At 37.5% G+C, this 22,882-nt stretch overlaps 1 pseudogene; it reads right to left on the reverse strand.

The window, feature by feature from the left end:
- Nucleotides 1-22,882, reverse strand: part of LOC140515475 (WD repeat-containing protein 82 pseudogene) — a 445,535-nt pseudogene that overhangs the window by 393,229 nt on the left and 29,424 nt on the right.

A 22,882-nucleotide genomic window follows, 5' to 3' on the forward strand; every position in this document is an offset into this window, starting at 1 on the left:
TAATACATATGAAGAAATATTTCTAATCTTTTGTTTATGAAATGAGATATTATTCTAAGACTTAAATATATTAACATTCAACTAAATTACAACATAGCAGCAGGTAACTGAGATGTAATTGACATATCCTCTGTTCATTACATGAGATTCAATTTCCAACGCATCTACAGAGTTTGCTCTCATAAAACAGGAGTAACTGAAAACTTTGTTTTAGTCTGACTAAATGGAGTTGGTCTTTCACAATGTCTTGATACTCTAAAACTCTCACTATTCTTTTAGATGGTTAGCGAGAAAACTGCACTGATTTCTTTGGGGCAAGTTCTTGTTGAAGACAATTAACAGTGGGTTTACAATAATATGGCTAAGGTTATGATAAGATATGCTAAAGGCTAGCTGACATGATAGTTAAATGCTCTGAGTTCTCAAAGATCTTACAAATGGATGAGCCTTAACTAACAAGCAATGATCCATAGGCCTAGCAATAATTATTCCTCCATTTACTCATGTGACAGAGATGATATGACAGTCTGCTTGAATTCCTAAGGACTCCGGGCATGTATGTTTGTGTGCATGTCCGTTTGTTTGCGTTTTAAAGACAAGTACCCCTGCTGATCCATTTACTGAGGTGTGGGAGGTCTCAGAGGTCAGTGAAGCATTGCAGAGATTTGTGTATAAGACATATGTGACCACTGGGAGCCATACAGAGCTTAGTTTAGCATGGATTTTGTGAGCAATTTATTCAAGACCTTATTCTCATTCACACAAGACTGCTCAACAGGACACCTTTGATTCTCTGGAATGTGAATGGCATCTGGAGCTTAGGCAGGCAGGATCCTCAAAATCCCCTACAATCTAGTATTTGATTTAGCAGGTTAAAAAAAAACCATATGTACAGACAATAGATGCCTTCAAACAGGAGAAGAAACTGGGTCACTCTTGTCTAACTCAATTTTCTCTCTCACAAATTATTTCTCTTCATCTCTATACAGCATCTTCAATTTTAAAATAACCATTTGTTTTTTACCAGTAGAGTCTTCCAAATCCACTCGCGGTCAAATAGCAGACCAAAAAAAAAAAAAAGGTTTTAAAATCGGAAACTATTTAAACTATTTAGAGAAGCTTTTGTATACTGACTCTTCTTCCCTACAAACTCATAGCCATCCCCCACTCTTCAAACTCACCTCTTTCAAGAAATGTGTTGCTGAATTCACCTCCTCTCTTCCTTAGCAAGACTGTCTCCATGAGTTGGTACTGCTGAACAATATGTCCTCTGGCCTCAGTTTGGTGCTGAACATCTTCAAGCTTAATGAGGTCCTCAGTCAGCAGATGGCCAGAGGTTCCCATTCAAAGTATTTGGGCACAGCCTTGGAGAGTTAACAGTCACCTGCCATCAGACTGAGGCAGCAGGAAAGAACTTTACTGGAGGAAAAATCAAAAAGAGGAGTCAACTCATTACTTTCTTACTTTGAAGCCTATTAGAGAAACATTAATATTAAGATACAGGAAAGCCTTCTTCCAAAAGGGACTTGATTGTGTCTTACATAAATTCTGGGCCTACTTAGCACAGTGTTACATTTGCCAATGAATTTTACTGAATGCAAAGAAAACAAAGTTTTTAGGACAGAAAGTATGCTCTCCTTCCTGATAGCTGCTCAAAATTCCTTCAATTTCTGGCAATCATAGCTCATTCTTCCCACCGCCTCCTAATGCCATTTTCTAGAATGGTCAGTAATGTAAATGTTGACAGATAATAATTCTGAACAACCTATTAATCTCTAAATAATTAAAATCAGTTCAGAGTTATGAAGTTTATTCCAACTGCACTTTTAGATAGTATTCAAAATGGATGTGTAGAGGTAAGGGAAAGAGGTAAAGTACACATTTAAGGGCTTTAAAATACTATTACTTTCCAGGTCACAAGACCAACAAGATGGCAGATTCTGTTGTCTCCAAATCCCTTTCACCCTCTAACCAGCTAAAAAAAAAAAGAATCATGCATAAGATGCAGAACTCCAACTGAATCCATAGGAAAGAATGACCAGAATAGAAGAAATGAATCTGAATGCTATGAAATTGTAATCACCAGGGATATCCCTGAAAGGGGAGACATGTAAAGGTGCCTCCCTCCCTTGTGTGCAACAGTTGGTGGACTATTGGAATGGAGTACTATAGATAATGTCACACTGTTTTTCATGTGATGGTCAGTTTGCTGAACTATATTTTTCTCTTTTTTATTCTTTGTTATAAGGGAATACAGGAGGCAGGCATGACACTAGGTGATATAAAAACAAAAGATATAATAAAATTTATTTTAACAAATCAAATGATTTTACTATTATATATGAGTCATTCTCATTAACCAAAAAAATAATAATTTCACCTAAGTAAATTCTGTCCTGATAATTTTAGACTCAAATCACAAGATTGCTTATTTACCTTAATGCATAAATAAATCCTGCAATTGGAAAGAGAAATGCAAGAGTTATAGAGTCCCACATGTGGAAATGCAAGCATTATTAGCATGAAAGTGAATAAGGTAAAAGATGCACAATATTCATTATCTTTTAATTGATGTCCCTTTCCTCAATTTGCTGCCCCTTCTATTATTTTCCCTTTCCTATACCCTTCTCCCTTGCCTTCTTGAAGGGTAAAATACATTTCCATATCCAACTGAGTGTGTGTTATTCCCTCCTTAAGCCAAATCCCAAGAGAGTAAGGCTCACTTATTTCCTTTCATCTACCCCCTCCCCTCCATTGTAAAAGCTCTTTCTTCCCTCTTTTATGTGAGATGATTTGCTACATTCTACCTCTTCCTTTCTCTTACTCCTAGTACATTCCATTCAAGACTAAATTTTATTTTTTTAGGTATTCTCTCTTCATATTCAGCTCACTCTATACCCTCTCTATGTGTGTGTGTATGTATGTATGCACGTACATATGTATGTATGTATATATAAATATATACATACATAAACACATACACCCATGTAAATATACATAACTATACGTACATAATAAACACATTCATACATACCCATACACATCTACATATATTCCCTCTAACTACCCTAATTCTGAAAAAGATCTCATGAGTTACAAATAACGTCTTTCCCTGTAGGAATGTAAACAGTTCAACTTTAATGAGTTCCTTGAGGCTTCTCTTTCCTGCTTACCTTTTCATGTTTCTCTTGATTCTTGTATTTCAAAGTCAAGTTTTCTATTCACCTCTGGTCTTTTTAACAAGAATGCTTGGAAGTCCTCTATTTCATTGAAATTCCATGCTTTTCCCACAAGTATCACACTCACTTTTGCTAGGTAGGTGATTCTTGGTTGTGATTCTAGCTCCTTTGACCCTTTGAAAGGCCCTTTGATACCTTAGTGTAGAAGCTGTTAAATTCTGTGTTATCCTGATTGTATTTCCATAATACTTGAATTGTTTCTTTCTGGCTGCTTGTAATATTTTCTCCTTGACCTGGGAACTCTGGAATTTGGCTAGGAGTTGTTTTTTTTTTTGGGGGGGGGGGGGAATCTCTTTCAGGAGGTGATTGGTGAATTCTTTCCATTTCTATTTTACCCTCTGATTCTGGAACATCAGTGCAGTTTTCCTTGATAATTTCTTGGAAGATGATGTCTAGGCTCTTTTTTGATCATAGTTTTCATGTAGACCAATAATTTTTAAATTATCTCTCCTGGATCTATTTTCCAGGTCAGTTGTTTTTCCAATGAGATATTTTACATTATTATTTTTTTATTTTTTCATTCTTTTGGTTTTCTTTTGTAATTTCTTGGTTTCTCATAAAGTTGTTAGCTTCCATCTGCTCCATTCTAATTTTTAAAGAATGATTTTTTTCAGTGAGCTTTTGAACCTCCTTTTCCATTTGGCCAATTCTGCTTTTTAAAGCATTCTTCTCCTCATTGGCTTTTTGGACCTCTTTTGCCATTTGGGTTAGTCTATTTTTAAGGTGTTATTTTCTTCAGCATTTTTTTGGATCTCCTTTAGCAAGCTGTTGACTTGCTTTTCAGGTTTTCTTGCATCGCTCTCATTTCTCTTCCCAAATTTTCCTCCATCTCTCTTACTTGATATTTAAAATCCTTTTTGAGCCCTTCCATGGCCTGAGACCATTGCATATTTATTTTGGAGGTTTTGGATGTAGAAACCTTGACTTTGATCTCTTCCTCTGATTGTAAGCTTTGTTCTCCCTCATTCAAAAGGTGGAAGAAAATATCTTTTCACCAAGAAAGTAAACTTCTATAGTCTTATTTTTTCCCCTTTTTGGGCATTTTTCCAGCTAGTTACTTGACTTTTGAGTGCTTTGTCAAGTGGAGAGTATACTACCCTAGCCTTCAGAGGTTTTGTGCAGCTGTTCTCTAAGATATTTCTAGGGACCTGAAAGTTCTCAGTTTCTCCAAGGTGGCACAATCAAGGGAGAAGAGTTTATACCTTTCCTGGCCTGCACTCTGGTCTGTGAGCAACCACAAGCACTCTTTTCTGCCTAGGATCTCCGAGTAGGATTCCCTCTCCACAGCTCCACCATACCAGTGCTCCTCTTCACCCCAGGACTGCTACTCATAACTGAGACCCAGATCAGCTAGATTCACCCAGAGTCATTAGGCTGAGGGCTCCAAAAGTGGATGCTGCTGCCACCCTGGGGCCAGAAGTGGGGCCAGACCACACACTCTCTCTCACCCAGGTGAAAGAGCTTCCTTACTGACCTCTGAAACTCTCTTTGGCATTTGTGGGTTGAGAAATCTGGAAACCTCAGCTGCTACCCTTGATTCTGTGCCCTGAAGCCTGCTCCAGTCCTATTAGTGCTGTGCCTCATGGACTTCGTTGGACTGCGTTCTGTTCTGAGCTTGGTGCAATAGACCTTTTCTGTCAGCCTTCTAGGCTGTCTTGGGCTGGAAATCTCTTCCACTCTGTTGTTTTGTGTCTTCTGTTGCTCTTGAATTTGTTTAGAGTCATTTTTACAGGTATTTTATGGGCTATGGGGGGAGGGCTAGTGCAGGTCCAACCTTCTATTCTACCATCTTGGCGCTGCTCCCATCAATCTTATTTATTTTAATTATTATGAGTAGTTCAGATATCAATACAGAGATGTATACATCCATTTGGCTGCAAAAGTTTAATATTTAGGCTACAAATTCCACCCTGTCCTCCATCTAACACCCTCTGCCACAAACCTAGAATGACCCATTTTTAATAATGTTGTAAAATGGGAAGACTGTTGACTTGCATCAAAGGTCTGGACTCCATACATTGTTTGTTACTTTTACCTTTAACCTCTCTGGGGCTTCAGTTTTTGCCTCTGTAAAATAAAATGGGGTATGGAGTTAATGACCTCTAAGATACTTAGTAATATAGTAGATAGAGTCCTAGACCAGGAGTCAGGAAGACCTGAGTTCAATCGTAGTCAGAGCAAGTCATTTAATCTCTATGTGTATTGTGAGGCTCAAAAGAGAGATGTGAAAAGCACATGGAAGGTGTTTAATGATTCTTTCCTTTTTTCCTCTTTCTCAACTCCTCTTAAATTTGATTTTAAAAGTAAATTTCTATCATCATTGATGTAGGGATCATAGGATTATGTAATGATTTGGAAGAGAACTTTGAAGTCCAATCACCTCAAAATAACAGCTCAGGAAACAGGTCCAGAAAGGTAAAGAGCTATGCTCAAGGTCACAGGTAATGAATAAGTGGCAGAACTAGGGTTCCCTTCCAAAGCCTCATACTGTCTACCAGGTGGCACATTTGTTTGGGATATATCTCCAAAGATTCTGAAAAGTGTTAGCCCAAAGAATCTTTTAGCAAGGATGCTCCCCAACCTGAACAAAACAGTCAACTGTGGCAGAGCCCTTAGCACAGGCTCTAAGTGGAGGGATTGCCTGGCAGGGTTCCAAGGCTGATGGATTTCTAAGTAGAAGGCATTTTAAAGAAAAGGTGATGCAAAGCACTAGAATTCACAGAGGCAAGGTTACACTGGGAAGCAAAGATCAGATGAGAAAATTGAGAGTCAAGGGAGTGAAAGGTAACACTGAAAGAAGGTTACTGCTGGTCACACACTTTCTGGCCACAGCCTACAGATCAGATGCTCTCCTCTTCTGTGTACCTTCTATTTTATTGAAGATGATGAAGCCCCAACATTTTCAAGGACTGTCTGGTCCACAAGCCAGGCTCACCATACCCCAAAAGAACAGAAGCAAAGACATTAACTTTGACTTGGGGACATATCAGTGTCCTAGAAACTCAAGTATATTTCCCTTTCCACATCTGAGGCTGAATGGCGCAGCATTTACTGACCTGTTCTGGGAGTGGAAAAAAATAAGCTACTTGCTCCCACTCAGGTGATCCTAGGTTTTCAGAGGCTATGCCAGAGACACTAGGGTTGCCAAAATCAAAACCTGAATTTAAAAAGTCATAATACTATAGTAAGAGGAGCCTTGGTTACTATGAAAAAATATTGGCTGAGCCAGTCAAAAAATATTAGCTAAGATGGGCAATATCAAGTACAAGCTAAAAGACTTCATAAGAACTCTGATTGGAGCAATGGCCAATCATGATTCCAGAGAGTCAATGATTATACGTGCTACACCATCTCCTAACAGAAAAGTGACAGACTCAGGGTGCAGAATGAGACATACAATTTTGGACATGGACAACATGACAATTTGTTTTACTTGACTATTATATATGTTTAAAAGATTTTGTTTTCCTTACTTTTCCCCAATAAGGATATGGAGGAGGAGGTAAGATAGAGAGAAAATAAATATTTAATTGGAAAAATAAAATATTTTTCAAAAGTGCCATCCCAAAAGATAGTTTTCCATAATAATAATACAGAAACAGACGTTACAGTAGATTCTGTCAAGCTGTACAGACCTTGAGTATAAGACCACTGAAGAGTTATAAGCTGTCTGATGGCTGGCTTAACTAAGTCACCAGCAGGGGGAGGGACTGGACCTATTACTTAACTGGAACTCCTGGGTAAAAAAATTCCCTCTACTAATGTAGGTCAGTGCATATAAATTGCAGAGTTTCTCTTACAACATTTCCTAGAGTAATAAGAGGTACATAGTAACTGAATCAGGGCCACAAAGTCAACCCAGGTATTCCTAGTTTAAGGCCAGCTTTCTATCCTCCACACAATGGGAGAAGTTCGATTTTTAGACATAGCAATTTATAAAGAGTTGTTCAGGATTGCAATAGGCATCAGTGGAGAGAGTACCTACAGAAGTAAAATCAAAATCCTTGAATAAAGGGGAAAATGTATGAGAAAGTATTCAATCAGTGAATATGAAAAAATAGGTCGTCTCAATAATTTAAAAGAGGAATTGATTTAATAGTAGAGTAATGAAAGAGTATATCCTATTTTTAATGTAAATTTTCTGCCCTTGAAGAAGTGGATGCCAGAGGTAAAATACGTACATATATCTAAAAAAGTGAGGAATAATTGAACGTTGGGAGCTTCTAATGGTCTCCTCATCTTTAAGTGGAAATATGAAACTTCTACCTCTCAGAGTAAAGAAAACCAGGCTAATGCAAACTATCATGCTTTGGTTAGACAAGGCCTACTACCTTGCTCTCTGTCTCACTCTCACTGTCTCTCTCTCAACTATATCCCTATGGGAGAAGATCTCAAGATGAACTTTACTACTCTTATGCAATTAAGCAAAGATGAGATAATCACAAGGTGAGAAAAGCTCATTAATCATAAGATCAAAGAGTACAGCACACTGTCCAAGATGAAATACTAATGAAAAGGCAAATATATGTAACAGTGGCTCAGTGACAGACTCAACTTTAATAGCAAAGAAGTACTAAAGAGTAGAGCCATGCAAAAACCTTTCAAAAAATCACAGTTCCTAGCTTTACATAGGTCAAACACATCCAGCTTAGCTTTCCTGTGTCTTATTTTGTGTCTCTCTCACCTCAGCTGGTTTCCTTTTCAAGTTGTTAAGCAACAAGAAAACATTGTTTTCCAAGGCTATTCATAAATATGCACGTATTTGTTTTTTTTTTTTACAATAATCCATCATTCTTTTTTACAGAATTAAACTCATTTCAGTATAAAAAGGTCATATTTGAGAAAACCAAACTTGCTGAGAGTTGTTATGGACATGAATAATTCCAGCTGCAAGCTCTGAGGCTGTGAAGGGAAATGTATTAACACGTAAAATCTGAGCTGTCTCACTTCGTACCCTTCTTGACCATGCCACATTAATACCATATGGTAATACTTTACTCAACTCAATACAGTTTTCTGAGGACAGTCCTGTGAATGTCACTTGTTATTAGTGAAATTGTGAACTGAAGGGTACTGAGAGTCCAAAAAAAATGATCTCAAGAAGGAAGTACACACATTGACATCTGTGCCCTAAGTGACCTCATTGTTTCCAGTCTGGCTTGAATTCTGGACACATACCTGATAATCTGCACATAGTGTTAATCAGTCTATTGGAAGACATGTCATCCTGTCTGTCTGCTGGCATGAACTTTGATCCCATTCCCTACCTGAGAGTCTATACTTAGCAACATGGGCTTTCATTCCATCCCTTTGTTGTTCAGTCATGTCCAATTCTTCATAATGCCATTTGGGGTTTTCTTGGCAAAGATACTGCAGTGGTTTGCCATTTCCTTTCTCAGTGTTTTCCCATTTTACAGATGATGAACTTAGGTAAATAAGGGCTAAGTGACTTGCTTAGTGTCGTATAGCTAATAAGTGTCTGAGGCAGGATTTGAACTCAGGTTTTCCTAACTTCAGGCCCAGCATTCTATCCACTGTACCGCCCAATTTCCCTATGATGCAGCAATGAGGAAGGATCTAAGACCCAATGGCCTTTTTAGAAATCTGCATCTACCTGGATTCAAAACTCACCTCTGAAATAAAGACTGCCATACAGACAAACCACTAAAGCCTGGGAGAAAAGGAAACCCTGCTGGGTTTTATCTACTGAGCTTTACCACTCTGTAGGGACTGAGAAAGTTGTGAAAAAAATAAGGGAAAACAGAAAAATAAGGACAGGACCTTGGGGATTATAGTCAGTCAGATGTGCATTCTAAAACAAGACTTAAAGAAGAGTAGCCTAGGCAAAATGGGATTTTAGACTGATTTATAAGGACTTTTGAACTGCTGTCATTATTAATAAAACTAAGACTAGGATTCCCTTGAGAGAAGAGACAAAGGAAGAGGGAAGATAAGGAGGAAATCACCTGCTAGTCCTTCTATGTGTCTGTCTCTTTTTATTGTCTGTGTTTTGTGTCTTGGGAAATTAAACTAACATTTCCTTGTGGCCTAATCAGTCAAAGGAAAAAGAGTGTAAAGAGTGAAAACCTTTCTGCAGAACTTCCAAAGCCTTCACAATCTCTCTCTGTCTCTCTCACTCACACTCACACACACACACACACACACACACACACACACACACACAGAGTTGGGAGGCAGAAAAGAGACAACACAGATAAGAGGGAAGGTAATTCTTTTCCTCAGTCTGCAGGAATTTAAGGAATTGTAAACTAATTAGAGACTAAAACTGTGACTGAAAAAATTTCTCTGTGAATTTCCAAATTGTGCTGTTAATTTTCTTATAAATGCTGAAATGTTTTAGTGAATTTTGGGGTACCACTCTATAGAATTTGTTTTAAGGAAAAATAAGAATAAAACTTTGTGAAAATTACATGGAAATAGCACTTAGACCTTTGATGACTCTTTCCCTGGAGAGTTTAATTGTTTAGTGCAAGGGAAGAAGTGATTTTACTAACTGGGAGAAAAGGGGGAGGTGGAACTGAAGTAAGTTTGAAAGCAGTAATGCTGAAGTTTCAAAGTTTAAAAAAATGGGTTTGCAGTTTGCAGTTTAAATCGTAAGAACTGCCTATTATTAACTTTTTTTTTCTTGACAATGAAAAGAGAGAAGGGAGCAACTTAAAAGTAAGTAAAATTTAATTTGGAAGAATGTTTTGTGTATCTTCTTCTTTGAATAATATGACAGAACTTAATTGTTTAGATAAACTAGAAGCAAAGTCATCAAAAGGTATTAGATCATGTGTTTATAAGCTTTTAAGAACCCTAAAAGCAACATTATCGTAATTAACTGGTATAGTGTAATAAAGACTTGTATGAAATTGTCAAGGAAAAATTAAGTGGAATGAAGATTAGTTCTATAGATAGTTGAGGATGGAATTGGGAAATAAAGACTAGAGGAATTAAGCAAATAGAAAAAAGTAAAAGAAATATCAGATCAGAATATGAAACAAATTTGTTGTTTTTTTAGAGAAGTTTGATGAATGATTTTGATCTCATTCAGATAAGAAGGATATGAGAAACTTTATTCTGTTATTCTTTATCATATGGAAAATAATAGAAATACATTTGCAGCACTGAATTATTTGAGGGAGAGCATACCAAAATTCTGTCCTTGAAGAATCATTAGAAGGATATATTTTAGTTCCTATGTAAGAAATCTATATTCTTACTTTCATTGCTGCATAACAGAGAATATGTTAGCAAATTTCAGCTTCAGAAAATTTTCATGGATACTAAAAGAGGGGTACTAATATAAGACTATCACTCTAAGTATTTGGCCAGAGACTAACTGAAAGTGTCAGGGTCCTATAATTTGAAGTGCTAGAAGTAAATGGTCCTTGGGAAAAGTGAAGTTCTAAATATTATTATTTGAGACTGTAAAACCAAACTTGATTTGAATGAAATTTTGTCCTGAAACTAATTTATGTGGTCTCATTTACAATGAGATGTGTTCTCCTACTTAGAAGGAAGAGTGACCTATAATGGCAGGTTCATGCCATGTGGGTATATACCTCAGAGTATAATATGATTTGAGACATTAGATGGTGCAGTGAATAGAGCACTGGGCTTGAAATCAGGAATAATCATCTTTATGAGTTCAAATCTGGCTTGAGACACTTACTAGCTGTGTGACCCTGGGTATGTCACTTAACCTTGTTTAACTCAATTCCTCACATGCAAAAATGAGCTGAACAAGAAGATGGCAAATCATGACACTATCTTTGCCAAGAAAACCCCAAAATCGGGTCACAAAAAGTAAGACATGACTAAAATGACCAAACAGCAGCAACAATAAATAAATAACATGATTTACTTTGTGATCAAAAATAATCAATGTCCAGATGCATAGCGGGATGTTGGGGACGAGAGAGCAGGAAGACCTAGCCATGATTTGCTCTAAGTGGCCATTATGGAAGAATGCTGACTTTAAAGAATTCTCTGGAAATCAATTCTATAAACAAGTTATTCCATTGTACACTGAGGAAATAACAGTCTGACAGTTGTTAAAATATTTATAAAAAATAAAGATGGTATACATTCTAAGTATTGTTTTTATGAAGAGTTGATTTAAATTCCATAGTAGTGTTGCTTTTCTTTTTCAAGGTAGAACACATGTCGGTAAAATATTCCACTTTATGCCTATCTTGTCTTCAGTATCCAACTACTACTGCATTTGAGCATTTTGTTTAAACTTTTCTTTAGGAATTATATTTGAAAATTGCAGCAATTTAGTGGTGTACCAAAAATATACATTTACAAACTGACACATCCAAGAAAAAAGCAGCATAAATGAATAATAGGACAACTGTTTATCTTACACCTTGAGAATTTGCCTAGAAGGCTACTGAGTAATTCAATCCAACCCAACTCAACTTAAATCAAATCAATTCAAGAAACATTTGTGCTTAATGAATGCCAGGCACTAACGATACTCAAATTTAACTCAAATAGACCTTTGATCTCTTCAATGAGGATGTTTCCTTCAGTAATACTGGTCATGTTCCATCCATGCTTGACCATCCTATGAGATTCTGGTTTATATCCTCTCAAAACAGCTGGAGACCCCTCTTTCTTTGTCCCAACATCACAAAGATAATGGTAGAATACTTGAGCTCTTCCTTGCCCTGACCACATGACCAGATCATCCTTTTTTTTTCCACCTATTTCTCTGATACTGTCTGTTGCTCCTAGTCTTCTATGGAGTTTCTCATTTGTTCTACGTTGCAGCCAATTCACACCAATCAGGCAACCTCTGTCCTTTGTGTACTGTTTATTTTCAGTAATTCTTAGATTACTGTGTTTCAAGTCTTCCAGTCATATACTGGTAAAATATTAATAATAAAGGTGAGGCTTTGTTTCTAGGACAAGAATTCTTAATTTAATTGTTTTATGGAACCCCTTTGGCAGTCTGGTAAAGTCTAGGGACTTCTTTTCAAATAAAAGTTTTAAATGCATAGAAATACATAGGATTACAAAGGAAATCAAATATAATGAAATAGTTATGATTTTTTTTAAAGTTCAAGTACCAAAGATTAAGAGCTTCTGATCCAGGAAGAACGTGGAGTCATTAAAAGACAAGCAATTTCCTGAAGGTGATCCAATTTACCCTCTTCTTTCTGTTCAATGCCAAGCCTATCAGGTGGCCTTGAGGTTACATATGACCCTCTAGGTCCTCAAGGATGGCCCTTTGACTGAACCCAAACTTCACAGAACACATCCCTTTAATAAAAGAATTTCTTCTGTAAAACTTGAACTCAGCCAAAAGGTTGCAACTGAGGACCTAGAAGACCACATGGGCTTCAAGGCCACAGGTTCCTCACCCCTGGCCTAGCTTATCATCCATCTGTGCTGACCTGTCCCAAACATACATACGGATGGGCAAGTTCTCGAGGCTACCTATCCAACCGGGCACAAGGTACTGAGGATACAATTGTAACAAGGAAGCAGTTGTGCCCTCAAGTAGCTTATAGTATTTAAAGAAGAAAGAGTGCTGAAAACTGGGAACAAATGAGGAAAGGCCTTGTGTTAGAAGTCATACCTGAGCTGGGCTTGGAAAGAAGCTCTGGGTTCTGAGCAGAGGTGAGGAAAAAGCATAGTCGGACATAGAGGACCACTTCTGCAAAGGCATGGAGACACAGGATAGATGTACATTCTGGAAAGAGTTAGCACCTTAGTTTGAACAGAAAGGTAAGTGTGCCAAGGGGACTAATATAAATTAAAACAAGAAAGCTAAATTGTAGAGGTATTCAAAAAACCTGGCTGAACTGTGAGGATTTGGGATGTTTTTATATCTTATAAATATTATCATCAGATGTTCCACAACATTTTTTTGGAGATAAATCATAATCTTCCTTTAATTTTGGGCCCATTTTTTCTACCTTAGGTGTCAGTATTCCAAATGCAAGATACCTTATATATAGGCGCAGCTAGATGGTGCAGTGGATAGAGCACCAGTGCAGGAGTCAGGAGGACCTGAGTTCAAATCTCACCTCAGACACGACACTCACTAGCTGTGTGACCTTGGGCAAGTCACTTAATCCCAATTGCCTCACCCTGGGTCATCTCCAGTCATCCTGATGAATATCTGCTCACTGGATCTAGATGACTCAGGAAGAGAAAGTGAGGCTGGTGACTTTGCACAGCCCTCCCTCACTCAAAACAAAGTCAAATGCAAGTCATGTCATCATTTCTCTGATGGCATGGTCTTCTTCAGCAATGAAGGATGAACACACACCTTAAAAACAAAACCCTGAGATGCTTTATCTATGGTTTTTCCTCCTTAACAAAAAGGGAGACCATAGTTATTAAAGGCAGCATTGTGTAAGCTGGATTAGAAGTCTATAAAGGAATGCCCAGCAATTGGGGAATGGCTAAAGAAGCTGTGGCATATGATTGCGATGGAATAACTGATATTGACTGAATACAGATCGAAGGATACTATTTTCTCTTTCTTTCACTTTTTTTCATTAATTCAAGTATTCGTGTACAAAATGATTAATATGGAAATGTTTTACATAATTGCACATATATAACCTATATCTGATTGCTTGCAATCTCAGGTAAGAGGGAGGGATAGATGTTGGAACTCAAAACTTTAAATAAAAATGTTAAAAATTTGAAAAAAATAACTAAAGAATCCTTCCTCCTCTCCCAAAAGAAGTCTACAGCAGTGGCCTCTAAATGTTTTTAACCATGGATCACACCAGTTGTTCCCAACATGTACACATTTACTTATTTGTTGATTACATATATGTATAGTTATATTAATAATTATGTACTTTAGAAAACAGAAAAAATAGAATGGAAAAAAGTTTGAAATAAAGATAAATTAGTATCTGACCCTAGAGTCAACAGGAAGTCACTGGAGTTTACTGAAAAGGAGAAGATACGGTTTAGGTGAGTTTTAGGACATCTACTTTGGCAGCTATGTGGAGGACTAAAGTAGGGAGGACTAAGTCTGAAGAGGAAAGAACAATAAGGAGGTTATTACAGTAGTCAGGGTGAAAGGTGATGATGGTCTGAACGAGTCTTGTGACTATGAGAGTTAGTGGAGATAGAAATGACAAGATTTGACAACTAACTGAATGGGGAAGGGGGACAGGAATTGAAGATGACACCAAACATGTGAATGCATATGACTAGAAGGATGACATTACTTTCCCAAATGATAGGGAGGTCTGGAAAAGGGGTAAGTTTGGGGGTGAGGGGAGAGGAAGATAACGTAATGACATCTATGATACAGATCACAGATCATCCATGTCAGTTCATCTGATAAGACTCATAAAACTCCAAAATAAAAAGGGGCAGGGACAAGGCCCTTACTTACAACTCACTGCCCTGGATCACAGAGACTGTCCTCCAAGCAACACCTGACACAACCACACGCAGAATGGGGACAGGGGTGGATTCTTTGACTAGCATCTGTATAGATACTGCTTTGGGTCCCTGGTTAGTAGTTGGTTCATATGTAACCCAGATGTCAGCTGCTGGTTCAGAAGGGAGGAGGTTGGAAGCCTGCACGTCAAAGGGAAGGAGCAGAGTATGGAGGGGCATGGGGATAATGATTAAGTGTAGCTGTGCTAGAAACAAGCTCCATGATTGGTTATCATAGGAAGGGTAGCATGTGACCCTTCTTTCTACCCTCAGATTGCCTGATCTCATAATCCTTGGGGATCTGGCTCTGGCTTTGACCTTTTAAGTGGTCACACACTTTTTACTTGTGTAACCTTTGGAAAAGCATTTAACTTCTCTGTGTTTCAGTTTCTATATATTTAAAATGAGAAATTGGTCTATAAGAACTCTAAGGTCCTTTCCAGCTCCAGAACTATGGTGATGGAGAGTCTATCATGTGTTTGGAAAATATACAATCTTGGAGCTATAAAGAGCCATAGAAGTAATCTAATCCAGCTAAGTCATTTTACTGAGAAAGACACTGAGGCTCCAGAAAGTTAAGTGTCTTGCCTGAGGTCACCCAACTAGAAAGCTGGGATTTGAACCCAGATCTTCAGTCTCCAATATGACACTCCTTCAGTGGCACTGTACCACGCTACCAGCATTTTCACTGGCTGTTTTCAAATGTTGTTATAATTTGGTTAAAAGCTGTTGTTTTTGCAAACACTCAAAATACACAATTGAAAGAATTCAACTGGTATAAGCTATAATGAAATTATCTAACTATTTAAAAGCTTATCAATGCCCTAAATTCTTGAGGAAACCCATTGTCCTAACTTCTGGGTTCTGTTTCTCCAAACTCAAGAGAGGATGATCTACTTTCAGCAAAGTTACCCTCAGTGTTGACTGCTTTCCTCTTTTTATTTTTCACTATTTTAAACAGACACTAATGTGACTAAAAGAACAATTCATGCAACCATTCCAACACACCATCTTTTCGCTATAAAGATGAACACTAAACATACATATTTTCATCTCCTCGCAGTACAGATCACATAGACAGAAAGGTCTTATTCTTAAGTAATACTCATTTGGGGCCAGGAGTCTGTAGATTACAATTCATAGGGTTAACATGGCAGGGAATGTTTTAGAAACCTCAAGCTCCTGTTGCTGCCTGGATACTGAAGGAGTGGTTATAAAGTAAATGAAGCCGAAGACCTACTTCACTCTCTGCAGTCCTCTTAATATTATTTTCATCATTTTAATTAGGTCCCTTCTTCTACCAACGCCTCAAAGGACTTCTCAAAAGATGAAAGAAATGAGACAAAAGCAAAAAAATGGCATTGATGGTGCCTGAGGTTAATCAGCGGCCCCAAATGTTACAGCTAGTTTCAGATTTACTTATCCTCTACAATGGAAACCATCAAAATGAGGGATTTCCTCAGTAACAAAAAAAAAATCAGAGAATATGAAGTAAAACTGCTTCTTTACATCCTTTACACATGAAGCATGGGCTACTTAGTGCTTTCACATTTCTTTTTAGAAATATTCAAAAGAGATTTAGGGTAAAGTGCATCTTGTATACTTTTAGATTAAAATGGAATCTTGGAAATCTCACAGAAGAGATATCAAGTACAAATAGATTCCAATTAATTCGAATAGTGAATCTCTTGGAGTAGCCATATTATTTGAGTTTGTACTATATATTTCTACAGGACTGGAGTTAATTACCATATTTTACATAACTATAATCTCAAATAAGGACAATCTGAATACCCATGACCATTTCAGGGAACCCATTATTCATACCACTTAGAATCAAGCTGTACCCCCTTGAAATAGTGTGCAACAGTAAAAAAGTGATAGCTTTGGAATTCAGAGGACTTGGCTCAGATCCCAAAACTGACACTTCTTCCGTAGGACTGTGTAATCTTCGACCCCCAGGTCTCTGTTTCTCTATCTGTTAAATTAGGGTATCAGACTAGATGATCTCTAAAGTCCCTTCCAGCTTTAAATCCTATGATTCCATGAACCAAGGAAGTTACATATCTATAATAACTACAGCATTGTACTCAAACTTAAATAGAAATGGGAACCACTAATCTGTATATAATGATCCCTGTAGGCTCCATATTGATTTAGTTTTAAAATTTAATGTTATCTATGTTTTGCTATATTTTTATTTATTTTTGTTAAATATTTCCCAATTACATTTTAATATGGTTTGGCCTCTAAGCCATTTGTTTGACACCCCTGACCAAAAAGATAACTCCTTATTAAGTTAACATATCAGTAAAACACTGCTGGAAGAGAAAATAGTTCCACATTATGTATGGCTGGAAGAGGCCAAAGCTGCCATTTAATCCAACCTCACTCCCCCCACCCCCACTTAACAAGTGAGGAAACTAAGGACTGGAAATAGCTTACACAAGGGTCACTGATGTAATAAGTGGAAGAACTCAAAACCAGATCCTTCGAGATGAGAAGGTATCTATGAGACCTAGTGTTTTACTACCTCTGGTTTCTTGAAAAGAAATCTACATCTGGCACTTTAAGGGTTTCTTAGGTAGCTTAAAAGAGCAGAAAATCTTTCTAAATATCTAATGTAGACCAGAAGATTCAAATAAATTGCAACAATGGGATATGGTGACCACTGTCTAGAAAAAGTCGAGTGCATTTTGATTGAGGAGCTCCAGAGCACCACAGGTGCCCATACAAAGCACATTTTTATCTTAACTATTATGTAAATGAAAATAGTTCCCTGTTCCTTAAGATAATCAAAACACTAAGGGGGTCTTGGTCTTTAAGATTCATAGACAGTGATATAATGAAATATATTCTACACAGTTAGCTGACTTTATGAGATTTAATTCTCAGTTCAGAAGCTAACTGTAATAACTTTGGCACACATACTAAATTAGCATAAATGCTCATGGTAGCAACACTAATGTACAAGTGACAGCGATGCATGCCAGACACACAAGTTAGTAAGGGCTGTAGCTGAAGAAAAACCAGAACCCACAGGACCTTCATGCAATATTCATACTTTCCAATGGCAAATACTAATTTTCCACTTAAGTTATAGATCAGGGGCAAGAACAGCGAAGCACCTACATAATAATAATATACTGATTCTGATCCAAGATATTTTACTTGTTGGGAGAAAAAAGTCATTTAATAGAATGGAAATCCTGGTCTGCTGGAGCCAGGAATGGCAGTGGCCCTTTCGTCATTTTGCCCAGAGCACTACTATGACTGCCAGTAACATAAAATTAGCAATTGAGTTTCTATGAGCAGCTCTCATTTACAATAATTTCTAACCAAAATATTGCCTTAATTGGGCTGCAGTATGGCACTTTTAAAGATAGTTTTGTAAGAACCTGGTCATTGCCAGTATATTTTACAAGTAAGAATAGACTAAAAATGACTAAACCCTTAGGGTGGTTCACTTGCACAGATGACACAGATATTTCTGAATTATCTTCTGTTAGAATCAAGAATATTTAGATATTCTTACAGGTCATGATGTTCATTATGAATACACCAGCCAAGATTAGTTGTTTTTTTCTATCTGTACCCACATTTCAAGGAAACTTTATAAATAACTCCTGTTAACAAGGGAAGGGGAAGAGCAAGGGCAAGGGGCAGTTAGTGAACCCCAAGCTCTCACTGCATATCTGAGGTCAGATATTCAAAGCAGCAAGACAGGTACTGGGCTAAACAGCGAACTCACATCATGGCAGAGAAATGAAAGTCAGGATGAAAAAGAGTGCAGAAACTCATTGAGGTTGGGCTGGAGTACAGACTACATGAGGCAGGTGAAGGAAGAAAATGATGGAGATCTAGAATTTGGTGGTGGTGGTAGGGGGGAGAGAAGGCAAATTAGACAACTCATAGAGTCACTATCTGGCCATTTATAAAACATTCCTTGAAATTTGAAATTATTACATTCAAATTATTGTTTTCTCTGGGGAAATTTCTAGCATGAAAACACAAAAGCCTGAACAACTCCTTTCCAGTAAGGAGCAGGAACAGGGAGAGTTTGGTAGTGACCTCTATAAAATGTGCAGTTTGTGTTACTGCCATGGCCAATAACCATTCTCTACATTTTAAATATAGACTCTTCTCACTACTAGACAGAAGGCAAGGGAGCTTGAGGAATGTCTCTATGGTCTCCAAGTAATCAGGGAAAATGGCATATTTCTTTTATTTTTAAATGAAGACAGGACCTGAAAAAGCAGAGGAAATTTCTGATTTGTGTCAGGATGTTGGAAGATGGAAAAATCTGACAGACAAGGAAGGGAAGAAGGACCACAAAACACTTGAAGTGAAGGGACAGAGACAAGGCTCTTCCCCAAGAGGAAGACGCTTCAGTATCTGAGGAGAAAGTAGCTACTTGTTCTCTAAGGAATCATGACATGGAACCACAGGTTCCCAGTAATGAGTGCAATAAGAGGAGAAAAGTAGTGGTGGCTGATAACTCCTTCCTGAGAGTTACTGAGGACGCAACCAGACAAATTGTTGTTGTTGTGCTTGTCCTTCCTTCTGGAAGAGGACCATGACATCAGGAAATGATGACATGACTTGCACTTGACTTGGATTTGAGTGAGGGAGGGATGTACAGGTCACCAGTCTCACTTTTTTCTCCTGAGCCATCTGGGTCCAGTGGCCTGATATTCATCAGGACAACTGGAGATGGCCCAGGATGCATTGTGAGACCCTGACCCTGTCAGGCTAAGGTCTTATAGCACTCTTACTTTGAGTGAGATACACCCATTCAATGAATAGATCTCTTTAAGTAGTTACTCAAGGGTTGGCCCCTTTTAATAAATTTTTTTAAAAAAAAATCAAACTGGGAGGGGAAGAACCTCAGGGTTCCTGGGTAAAAGACAAACCATTTAATATTTACGTTCATTCTGTGTTAGGTGGGTGGGGACCTGTTGTCTGAGTTAATAAAAGAAAGGTCCATATGCCCATAGCCCAGATAAACTGAGATTTTTTTAAAAATAGATGATGATGACTGCTATTCAATTTTGGTGACTCCCATGAGTGCAAACAATAATGTCCAGAAGAAACTAGTGGTAAGATCATGAATGCTGAAGACTTTAGGGGTACAGGCACTTGCCTCACTGCTAGTGACTGAATAAAGGCAAAGACTGCAAAAGAGAGAGGCAGATTTAGGGATTAAACAGATAGTTAAAAAGATGGCATGTGAGGATGGAATTCAGATTTCTTGACTATGGCATAAAGTACATGAATCATATACTTCTGGCCAGAGATGGAGTCCACCTAGCAAGAGCTGGTAAGAATGTGCAGTTTTGCAAATCTAATAACTATGTTCATTATTTCAAAAATTATACTTATTTTCAGTTCCAAATCCTTAACTCTGACTCCCTCCACCTCCTCCTTTACCCACTGAGAAGTCAAGAAACACAATATCCATTATATAGGTAAAGTTATTTTAAAAAAATTTTTCCAATTACATGTAAAAACTTTTAGCTTTTTTTTCTAATTTTGAGTTCCAAATTCTCTCTTTCCCCCTTTCATTCCCCCTCATTAAGAAGGCAAGCAATTTAATATAGGTTATACATGTGCAGTCATTCAAGACACATTTCCATATTAGTCATGTTGTGAAAGAAAACACAAGCTCCTCCCACCTCCAAAAAAACAATTAGAAAAATAAAGTAAAAGGATGCTTTGATCTGCATTCAGACTCAGTTCTGTCTCTGGAGGTGGACAGCATTTTTCATCATGAGTCCTTCAGAACTGTCTTAGATCACTGTATTGCTAAGAATAGCTCAGGCACTCACAGTTAATCACCATACAATACCGCTGTTACTGTATACACTCTTCTCATGGGTCTGTTCACTTCATTTTGCATCAATTCATGTAAATTTTTCCAGGTTTTTCTCAAAGTATCCTGCTCATTATTTCTTATAGCAAAATAGTATACCATCACAATCATATACCAAAACTTTTTCAGTCATTCCCCAATTGATGGGCATCCCCTCAATTTCCAATTCTTTGCCAGCACAAAAAGAGATGCTATAAATATTCGTGTACATATAGATCCTTTCCCCTTTTTAAAAACTCTCTTTGGGATACAGACATAGCAGTGGTGTTGCAAAGTCAAAAGGCATACAAAGTTTTATAATCCTTTGGGAACAGTTCCAAATTGCTCTCCAGAATGGTTGGATCAGTTCACAACTCCAACAACAGTGTATCAGTGTCCCAATTTTTTCCCATATTCCCTCCAACATATGTCATTTTCCTTTTCTGTTATATTAGCCAGTCTGAAGAGTGTGAGGGGTATTTCAAAGCTATCTTAATTTGTATTTCTCTAGTCAATAGCGATTTAGAGCATTTTTATATGACTATAGATAGCTTTGATTTCTTCATCTGAAAACTGCCTGTTCATATACTTTGATCATTTATCAATTCGGAAAGTACTTGCATTACACATATGAAGCTATGCAAAAACATTTTCCCACAACAGAAAAGTTGCCAAAAAAGCTAGAAAAATAAGGAAAGTAAAAAGAAAGTTTCAATTGAATTCAGAATTTATCAGTTCTGTCTCTGGGAAAAAATAGTATTTTTCATCATGAGTCCTTTAGAATTGTCGTGGATCACTGTATTGATCAGAATTGCTAAGTATTTCACAAATGATCATCGCTACAATATCGCTCTATGTTGTGCACAATGTTCTCCTTGTTCTGCTCACTTCACTTTGCATCAGTTTGTCCAGGTTATTCTGAAACCATCCCCTCATCTTTTCTTATAGCACAGCGGTATTCCATCATAATAATATACCATAATTTTATTCATCACTTAATTGATGGGCATTCCCTCAATTTTCAATTCTTTGAAGAAAAAAGGTGGCTATATTTTTTATATATTGGTCCTTTTCCTTTTTCCTTAATCTCTTTGGGATACAGATCTACTAATGGTTTTGCTTGGTCAGAAGGTATGCACGATTTTACTCCCATCTTTTTTTTTCTACTTTGGCCAAAGTTTAACAGATTCTACTCTAGCCTTATGTTAACTTACATGTTTCTTTCTGTTTCAAGAGTGTCTTGGTTTCTAATCCAATCTGCTATCCACTTCTATTTTATGGGTGAGTTCAACACATCCATATTCACAGTTATGATTGCTGTGTATTTCCCTGTCTTCTTCTCTATTTATCCTTCTCTGTCTTTTTACTATTTCCACCTCAAAATTCTATTTGCTTCTGACCACTACTTCTTTTAATCTGCCCTCCCATTTACTTTCCCTACCCCCCTCTTGAAGAGCTCTAAGAGCCAATGACTAAAACGATAGTTTAATTTCTTTACCTAGTCTAAGGAGATGCCAAGAGGAAGAAACACAACTAATAAATGGCACTGAAACTGTTCAAAAAAAGTTTAGTTGTATCCAACTCTTTTGAGCTCATGGAGGGTTTTCTTGGCAAAGATAGTAGGTATCACCAGTTGGGTAAGGGGAATTTCTATACCCAACTGAGCATTTGTGTGCATGTATTTGTCCTTTTTTGAACAAGTTTAGATGAAAGTGAAGTGCACGCTTTGCCCAATCCCCGTCCCTCCATTATAAAACCTCTTTCTTGCATCTTTTTTATGGGAAACAGTTTTTCCCATTCTTCCTCTCCTTCCCCCTCTCTTCCCAGTATATACCTCTTTCTTAGCCCTCCAAGTCAATAGAGGGGTGGGTAACTTACGGCCTCAAGGCCACATGTGACCTTCTAGGTCCTTGGGTGCAGTCTTTTGCCTGAGTCCAATTTTACCAAACAAATCCTTTTGTTAAGATTTGTTTTGTGAAGTTTGGATTCAGTCAAAGGGTCACACTTGAGCATCTAGAGGGCTGCATGTGGCTTCAAGGCCACAGGTTCCCCACTTCTGACTAACATCTATGCCCTCTGTCTAAGCAGACTCTTTCTAACTCCTCAAACAATTATAAAGTTCCTAGTGATTATATGTATCATCTTCCTATTTGGGAATATAAAGACTTTAAACTTATTTAAACTTATAATCCATCACTCATGCTTACTTTTTTAGGCTTCTCTCAAGTCTTGTGTTTGAACATCATATTCTCTATTCACTTTCAGTCTTTTCATTAGGAATGCTTGGAGGTTCTCTGTTTCACTAAATATCCATTTTCCCCCTTTAGGATTATGCAGTCCGGCAAGGTAAGTTATTCTTGGT

This window comes from Notamacropus eugenii, chromosome X (assembly GCF_028372415.1).
Source record: "Notamacropus eugenii isolate mMacEug1 chromosome X, mMacEug1.pri_v2, whole genome shotgun sequence".
In the NCBI taxonomy this organism is placed as follows: domain Eukaryota; kingdom Metazoa; phylum Chordata; class Mammalia; order Diprotodontia; family Macropodidae; genus Notamacropus; species Notamacropus eugenii.